This window comes from Mandrillus leucophaeus, unplaced genomic scaffold, assembly GCF_000951045.1.
Source record: "Mandrillus leucophaeus isolate KB7577 unplaced genomic scaffold, Mleu.le_1.0 Scaffold392, whole genome shotgun sequence".
NCBI classification, from domain to species: Eukaryota; Metazoa; Chordata; class Mammalia; order Primates; family Cercopithecidae; genus Mandrillus; species Mandrillus leucophaeus.
The window spans coordinates 1741103-1749740 of NW_012104165.1; the positions used below are offsets into that span (position 1 = coordinate 1741103).

General features: G+C 40.4%; 1 non-coding gene across 1 annotated transcript; it reads right to left on the reverse strand.

The window, feature by feature from the left end:
• Positions 1 to 2573: 2573 nt before the first annotated feature.
• TRNAA-CGC lies at positions 2574 to 2645 on the reverse strand. Its single transcript has one exon. It is a non-coding gene; the product is annotated as a tRNA-Ala (tRNA).
• Between the last annotated feature and the right edge of the window lie 5993 nt (positions 2646 to 8638).

The following is an 8638-nucleotide window of genomic DNA, read 5'->3' on the forward strand; positions in this document are numbered from 1 at the left end:
GTGAAACCCCGTCTCTACTAAAAATACAAAAAACTAGCCGGGCGAGGTGGCGGGCGCCTGTAGTCCCAGCTACTCGAGAGGCTGAGGCAGGAGAATGGCTTGAACCCGGGAGGCGGAGCTTGCAGCGAGCTGAGATCCGGCCACTGCACTCCAGCCTGGCCTACAGAGCGAGACTCCGTCTCAAAAAATAAAAAATAAAATAAATAAATAAATAAATAAATAAATAAATAAAACAAAACGAAATGCAATGATTTGGAAACTGGAATGTGGCCTCAGAAGGAACTAACCTATTTCCCGATTCTGAGGTTGGAGAATGTGTAGTTTCTAATTTAAATAGCAATGCATTAGGGAGATCTAGGTTTAAGTTAATGCAGGAACATTTGGATGAGTAGTTAAGGATTGTGGTTGTTAACATGGAAATGTGAGATACAAAGAGTGGAGTTGAAATATGCAAAGAGACAAACTGCAAGTCTACATCATTGAAACAGAAGAACAGAGGGTTATGGAGATGAAGGTATAGGTGGAGAATTAGAGGGACATATATCCAGAGTGGTAACTGGGATAGCAGGAATATGAGACAGTAAGTTTAGCGAATCAAATGTTTTCCAAGTAAATTAAATATTCCCCACAGCCCAAAAGATCCCATTGGAAGTAGAAAACTGAGTGGGAATGAGGTTAATTGAGAAATTAAGAGATTGAGACAGGTAGCTTCATCCTTGATGTAGATCTTGCTGGATATCAATCTCTTGGAAAAAGTCAGCAGTAACTACAGTTCAGGCCCCTGGGAAAGTTCCAGCCTCTGACTACTCTTATTTTGTTTCCTAAAGAATGGTCATAGGACAGGTCTTCACGTTCTGAAATTATTTCTCAGTGAAAGTCCCCACCAAAATTCATCTGGACTCTTCCAGTAATATCTGAACTAGTCTTTTTTTCATCTTTTTTCACCACCATTCCCAATCCATTTTCCACATTATTTATGGAATTAACTTGGTAAAATTCAAGTCTGATTGTAATCCTCCACCTCCCAGATTCAAATGATTCTCCTGCCTCAGCCTCCCAAGTAGCTGGGACTACAGGTGCCCGCCACCATGCCTGGCTAATTTTTTTGTAATGTTTCCTTATTATTGTGATCCTTGCATTTATAATGTTTTATTAATTCCTGTTACAATGTTTCATTGTAATCTTTCACTATTATTGTGTCCTCTCTTGTTTATAATGTTTCATTATTTCCTCTTATAATGTTTCATTGTAATATTTCACTATTATTGTGATTGTCTCTTGTTTATCATGTTTCATTATTTCCTCTTATAATGTTTCATTGTAATATTTCACTACTATTGTGATCCTGTCTTGTTTATAATGTTTCCTTATTTCCTCTTATAATGTTTCATTGTAATATTTCACTATTATTGTGATCCTCTCTTGTTTATCATGTTTAATTATTTCCTCTTAACAATGGCACAGAAATACACATTGGCATTTTTGGTGTATCTTTAAATGTGAACTGAAGCAATAGCACAAATTTACTATCAATATTCCAAAGCACTCAAATGAATCAAGGAATGAACATAAGTGCAATGCAGAAATAACATAAACCTAAAAACTCATTTACTTACAGTTGCCCAGAATGCAACCTCAGCGGGGTTCTCAGTGTTGTCAGGAAATCTGTTATGATTTTCTTTTTTGCCCAGGCTGGAGTGCAGTGGTGCGATTTTGGCTCACTTCAACCTTTCCCTACCAGGTTCAAGCGATTCTACTTCCTCAGTCTCCCGAGTAGCTGGGATTACAGGCATGAGCCACGGCGTTCCACCTGTTGTGAGTTTCTAACCAACTCGGCCTTCCATTTCCACAGGCTATTTCTAACCTTTACTACTTTCTCAGATGTCCCAAATGTTTTATGACCAGGTCTCCCACACAAAAACCTTGAAAAGCTGCAGTGAGAAAATGGTTACCAGGTTAGTAACTATAGGACAAGATCTACATTATCTTAAGGTGCTAGAGTGGACCTTAAGTTGAAAGCAACTCCCACCTGAATACTAAAACTAAAAAAAAGCATGCTACTTTCCTCTTCTCCATCCTACTCCACTTTCCCCACCTCCCAAAAAAACTATGATACGGAGACATATTACATTTTACTGATTGTTTTTCACTGGAGACTGGGAATGGATTAGGGTCAACATACTACATTTTACTGATTGTTTTTCACTGGAGACTGAGAATGGATTAGGGTCTCATTTAGTGGATCTTAAAATAGTCTTGAATATTCAGCTGTATTCCCTCTTTCTGGATGCATTTATAAGAATAGTACATTTTTGAATTGTCCCTCTGACTTTGTACTACTCACCGCATAATAAAACATCTTGGAAGTTTCCAGGAAACAGGAATATGGCCTGTGGCTAGTCAACCAGATAGAAGAGAAGAAAACAGAAAGACAGGGAATTGATGGATTTAAAGGAAATGATAATGGCAAACATGTGAAAGGACTAAAATCGTTTCTTTTCTTTTCTTTTTTTTTCCCCTTATATTCTATGCCAGAGGCTGAATTAAACAAAAGCTAATATAAATAATCGCCTTGGAGATGCCGGGGATCGAACCCGGGGCCTCATACATGCGAAGCATGCGCTCTACCACTGAGCTACATCCCCTGGCACAAGTCAGCTGTAAGGGAGAATTCCTGTCCTGTTAAAAACGCGAAGCATTTTATGTTATCTCGTGCTCGACGAGGGAGTGACCAACTCTGAGGATGAATTCCACCTAAAGCCTAACCCAGATTACACCCGAGTAACCTCCTTCCGGGACGCACCAGCAACATCCAGCTTGTATCGTTACAGAGAGCAGAGCACACTTCTACAGCTTTAGCACAATTAGTCCTCTTGGCGCAATTGAATCCCAGGCGGAAAGAATTAAGGGATTGTTCAAGACCTTTTGAAAAATTTTCTGCTAGCCGAAGGCTCATGGAAAATGCAACTCAAATTCCCTCCATCTGAGTACGTTGAATGATTAAATGTACCTTGGGAGCTGTGGCTCCCCACGCGCTTGACCCGGCTCGAAGAAGCAACTGTCCAAATAGATGAAAACGTGAAAATCCTGCCTGACCTTTGTCCCCACATGCAATGACTCGCGCCACACATACCATCTAGCTCACCTGACACGGAAGCTTTATCTGGGAACTCTGGCTTTACCAAGAATTCTAGATTTAAGAAGGTGCGTTTGCTTATTTCCCTCTTTTCTTGGTCCACCCGTCAGCTCTTTCCCCGTACCTCGTTCTGAGTCTCCGCAAGGCTGCTGCGCGGAAGAACGAAGCTGCACGCAACAGCCTTCCCCGGGACGCCGGATAGGCCCTGGCCAGGCGCTCCCGCGGAGGCAGCCGCCACGCCCCGACCCTCTGAAAGCGCTTCTCTGCCCTGAGACCCCACTGCAGCAGCCGCGGGCACGAAGGTTTTTGTCTCTTGCTTCAGATGTTGTACAGTACAGAACAGCGACTCTTCAAATGGAAAATGACAACACCAAAGACATGATCCATGGAAGAAGTAATTGATAAGTTATACTTTAGTAAAAATTTAAAAATCGGATCTGCGAAACACACTCTCAAAGAGAATGAGAAGACAAGCCACAGACAGAGAAACTATTTGCAAAACACATGTCTGATAAAGGACTGGTACCCAAAATATACAAAGAACTCAATGGATAACAATAAAAGTACAAACAACTGGATTAAAAAGTAGGCAAACCATTTGAACAGACTACTCACCAAAGAAGATACACAGATGGCAAATAAACATATGAAAAGTTTCCACATCATATATCATCAGGAAAATGCAAATTGAAACAACAATGATACCACTACACACTTTTTAGAATGGCAAAAATTCAAAACCCTGGCAACACCAAACGCTGATGAAGATGTGGAGCAACAGGAACTCTCATTCATTGCTGGTGGGAATGCAAAATGATACAACTGCTTTGGAAGGCAATTTGGCAGTTTCTGACAAAACTAATCATACTCTCATTATACAACCCAGCAATCACACTGTTTGGTACCTATCCAGAGGAGTTGAGAGCACATCTATGCAAAAACCCTGCACATGGATGTTTATAGCAGCTTTATTCATAATTGCCAAAACTTGGAAACAACGGAGACATCTTCAGTAGGTGAATGCATAAATAAACTGTGGTATATTCAGGCAATGGGATGTTATTCAGTGCTAAAAAGCAATGAATTGTCACACCATTAAAAGACATGGAGGAAACATAACATGGAGGAAACTTAAATGCATATTACTAAGTTAAATAAGCCAATCTGAAAAGCCAATATACTATGATTCCAACTATATGGTATTCCAGAAAAGGTAAAGCTATGGAGAAAGTAAAAACTTTAGTGGTTTCCAGGGGTTAGGGGTAACGGGTGAATAGGTAGAGCACAGGATTTTTAGGGCTGTGAAAATGCTCTGTATAATACTATACTGGTGGATACATGTCATCACACATTTGTCAAAACCCATCTATTACACAGCACCAAGAGGGAACCCTACAGTGAGCTATAGACTATGGGTGATAATGGTGTGTCTATGCAGGCTTATCAGTTATAACAAATGTACCACTTTGGTGCAGAATACTGTTGGTGGAAGAGGCTCTGCCTGTGTGAGGGCGGGGATATATAGGAAATTTCTGTACCTTCCACTCAGTTTTTCGGTGAACCTAAAACTGCTCTAAAAAAATAAAGACTCAAAAAAAAAAAAAAGAAAAAAGGAATGAAACCTTCATGAACTCAGGACAGTGACATGGAAGCATGCAAGGTGTGCCATTACATCCGCAGCCTCTGCCTGCCGCCTACTGACCGAGGAGGAAAAGGCAAAAGGAAACTGTTACCCATTGTATGCTAGTGAGAGCGATTAACGGCTGGGCGCGGTGGCTCACGCCTGTAATCCCAGCATTTTGGGAGACCGAGGCAGGCGGATCACGAGGTCAGGAGATCGAGACCAGCCTGGCTAACACGTTGAAACCCCGTCTCTACTAAAATTACAAAAAATCAGCCGGGCGTGGTAGCGGGCGCCTGTAGTCCCAGCTACTCGGGAGGCTGAGGCAGGAGAATGGCGTGAACCGGGAGGCGGAGTTTGCAGTGAGCTGAGATCGCGCCACTGCACTCCAGCCTGGGCAACAAAGCGAGATTCCGTCTCAAAAAATAAATAAATAAATAAATAAATAAATAAATAAATAACGATTAGGATTGGCTAGTCCATAAAGCTGCATCTCCTCATAAAAAATGTGAGAGATCCAGTACTGCTTGGCTACTGCTAAGGACCCTGCTGAGACTGTCAAAAATGCTGCCACAAAACAGGGTCATAAACCAGGTCCAAATCTCAGCCCTGGCTACTTGGGAGATAATTAAGATCTTTTAATGTCTTTTGCTCCCTCTGCTTTCACAGCGGCTTCCTTGAAACATAGAAACCTGCTTCAATATTGTCTTTTAAAATAGCGGTGAGGCCAGGTGTGGTGGCTCATGCCTGTAATTCTAGCACTAGGAAGATGAAGCAGAAGAATCGCTTGAGCCCAGGAGTTCAAGACCAGCCTGGGTAACAAAGTGAGACACTGCCTCGTCTCTACAAAATAATGGTAATAATAATTAGCGGGGCGTGGTGATACATGCCTGTGGTCCCAGCTACCAAGGAGGCTGAGGTGGGAGGGTCATTTGAGTCCAGGAGGTGCAGTGAGCCATGATCGTGCCACTGCATTCCTGCCTGGGCCACTGTGTGAGACCTGGGCTCAAAAATGAAACAAAACAAAAAAATGATGAGGATGCAGAGACTATGCATGAAAACTACATGACCACTGACACGGAAACTTGATGTTGCAGGGTGCTCCTATGAGGCAAGGATCTTATTATCACTGAACAATTTGAGAAGAAAATCTGGCTCTTCAGCAGATGATAAAAACAGGTGGGCTGCCTTAGTTTATTAAATTGGAATGTTACACAACACAGAAAATGAACTTGGTATTCGTTGATTTTTTTTTAAACTAATCTTTTTTTAAAAGAACAGTTTAAGGTTCACAGCAAAACAAAGGAAGTACAGAGTTCCATAAGCTCCCTGCCTCCCCAGCCGACCTCCTTTTATATATTATGTATTCAGTTTGCTAGTATTTTGTTGCGGATTTTTGCTTCTATGTTCATGATAGATATGCACTGTAGCTTTCTTTTGTAATGTCTTCATCTGGTTTCGGTATTAGGATAATTCTGGCTTCATAGAATGAGTTGGGAATTATTCTCTCTGCTTCTATTTTCACTACATAATGAAATAATTGGTATGGTTTCTTCCTAACATATTTGTTAGGGTTCACCAATGAACCTACCTGATCCTAATGCTTTCTGCTTTAGACGGTTATTGATTATCGATTCAATTTCTCTAATTGATATAGGCCTATTTGGATTGTTCATTTCTTCTTGTGAGGCAATCAGTGTAGTTTTTCTTTTTCTTTTCCTCTTTATTGGAGACTATTTTAACACATAAAGGAGCAAAAAGGCCGGGTGCGGTGGCTCACGACTGTATTCCTAGCACATTGGGAGGCCAAGGCGGGCAGAACCCTTGAGGTCAGGAGTTCGAGACCAGCCTGGCCAACATGGCGAAACACCATCTCTACCTAAAATACAAAAATTAGCCAGGCGTGGTGGTGCTCGCCTGTGGTTTCAGCTACTAGGGGAGCTGAGGAAGAAGAATTGCTTGAACTCAGGAGGCAGAGGTTGCAGTGACCCGAGATTGTGAGAGATCAAGACTCTGTCTCAAATAGGAAAAAAAAAAAAAAAAAAAAAAGCCAAAAGGATATTATAATGAATTCCCATCTATTCATTACTCAGCTTTATTATCAGTTGATGGCCAATCTTGCTTCATAATCAGTGTTGTTTTAATGTATAATACTGTTCTTATGAGTGATTGATTAGAATGAGGCAGATGAGTTGTACAACTTCAGAGACTGGCTCATAAAGGACGGGGTAATTTATTATGTAGCAACAGATAACTAATACATTGGTATACATTTATTTCCTACTTAGCCTTTGTGTGAACTTTTTAATATGAGGTTTTGTTGCATCTATTTATTTCTTGATATAGAAAATCATATCATCAGAACATAAATGTAATTTCGCAGTTTTTTAACAAAAAAGTTGTAATTTTTTCTATATCGATGCTGCTTTTTTCCCTATATTATTGCTGTTTGTCCTGACTTTGGGTGGACAAATTATTCTTTTTTTAAATTTCTTTTTTTAATGGGTATATAATAGGTGTATACATGTGGTATACGTGTTGTTTTGATACAGGCATACAATGTATAATAATTATTTCAGGGTAATTTGAGTATCCATCACCTCAAACATTTATCATTTGTGTTAGAGACATTTCAATTCCACTCTTTTAATTATTTAAAAATATACAATAAATTATTGTTGACTACAGTCACCTTACTGTGTTATCAAACTATATTTTTGCACCCATTTAACCATCCCTACCTTAGAGCCCCCTCCCTACTACCCTTCCCAGCTTCTGCTAACCATCATCCTTCTCGCTATCTCCATGAGTTCAATTGTTTTAATTTTTAGCTCCCACCTATGAGTGAGAATGTTCAAAATTTGTCTTTCTGTGCCTGGCTTATTTCACTTAACATAATGTACTCCAGTTCCATCTATGTTGTTGCGAATGACAGGATTTCATTCTTCTTTTATAGCTGAATAATATTTCATTATACATATGTACCACATTTTCTTTTTCCATTCATCCATTGATGGACACTTAGGTTGTAAGTAGCGCTGCAATAAACGCGGAAGTGCTATTGTAAATAGTGCTGCAATAAACATTAAAGTGCAGAGATGTTTTTGATATGCTAATTTTCCTTCTTTTGGATATATACCTAGCAGTGGGATTGCCAGATCATGTGGTAGTTCTATTTTTAGTTTTTCAAAGAACCTTCATAGTGTTCTCCATAGTGGTTGCGCTAATTTACATTCCCATCAACAGTGTACAAGGATTTCCCTTTTCTCCACATCTTCACCAGCATTCGATATTGCCGGCCAGGCGCGGTGGTTCATGCCTGTAATCCCAGCACTTTGGGAGGCCAAGGCGGGAGGATCACAAGGTCAGGAGATCGAGACCATCTGCCCAACATGGTGAAACCCCGTCTCTACTAAAAATACAAAAGTTAGCTGGGTGTGGTGGTGGGCGCCTGTAATCCCAGTTACTCAGGAGGCTGAGGCAGGAGAATCATCTGAATCCAGGAGGCAGAGGTTGCAGTGAGCTGAGATCAGTGCCATTGTACTTCAGCCTGGGTCACAGGGCAAGACACCATCTCAGACTCCGTCTCAAAAAAAAAAAAAAAAAAAAGCAAAACAACAACAACAAAAAATGATATTGCCAGTCTTTTGGGTAAAAGCCATTTTAACTAGGGTAAGATGATATCTCATTGTAGTTTTGACTTGCATTTCTCTGATGATTAATGATATTGAGCATTTCTTTCATTTTTTAAGAGCACTCCAACATCTGAAGAACATTTTTAATGTACCTCAAGGCCATTTGTATGTCTTCTTTTGAGAAATGTCTACTCAGATCTTTTACCCACTTTTTAATGGGAGTGTTTGATTTTTTTCCCCATTGAG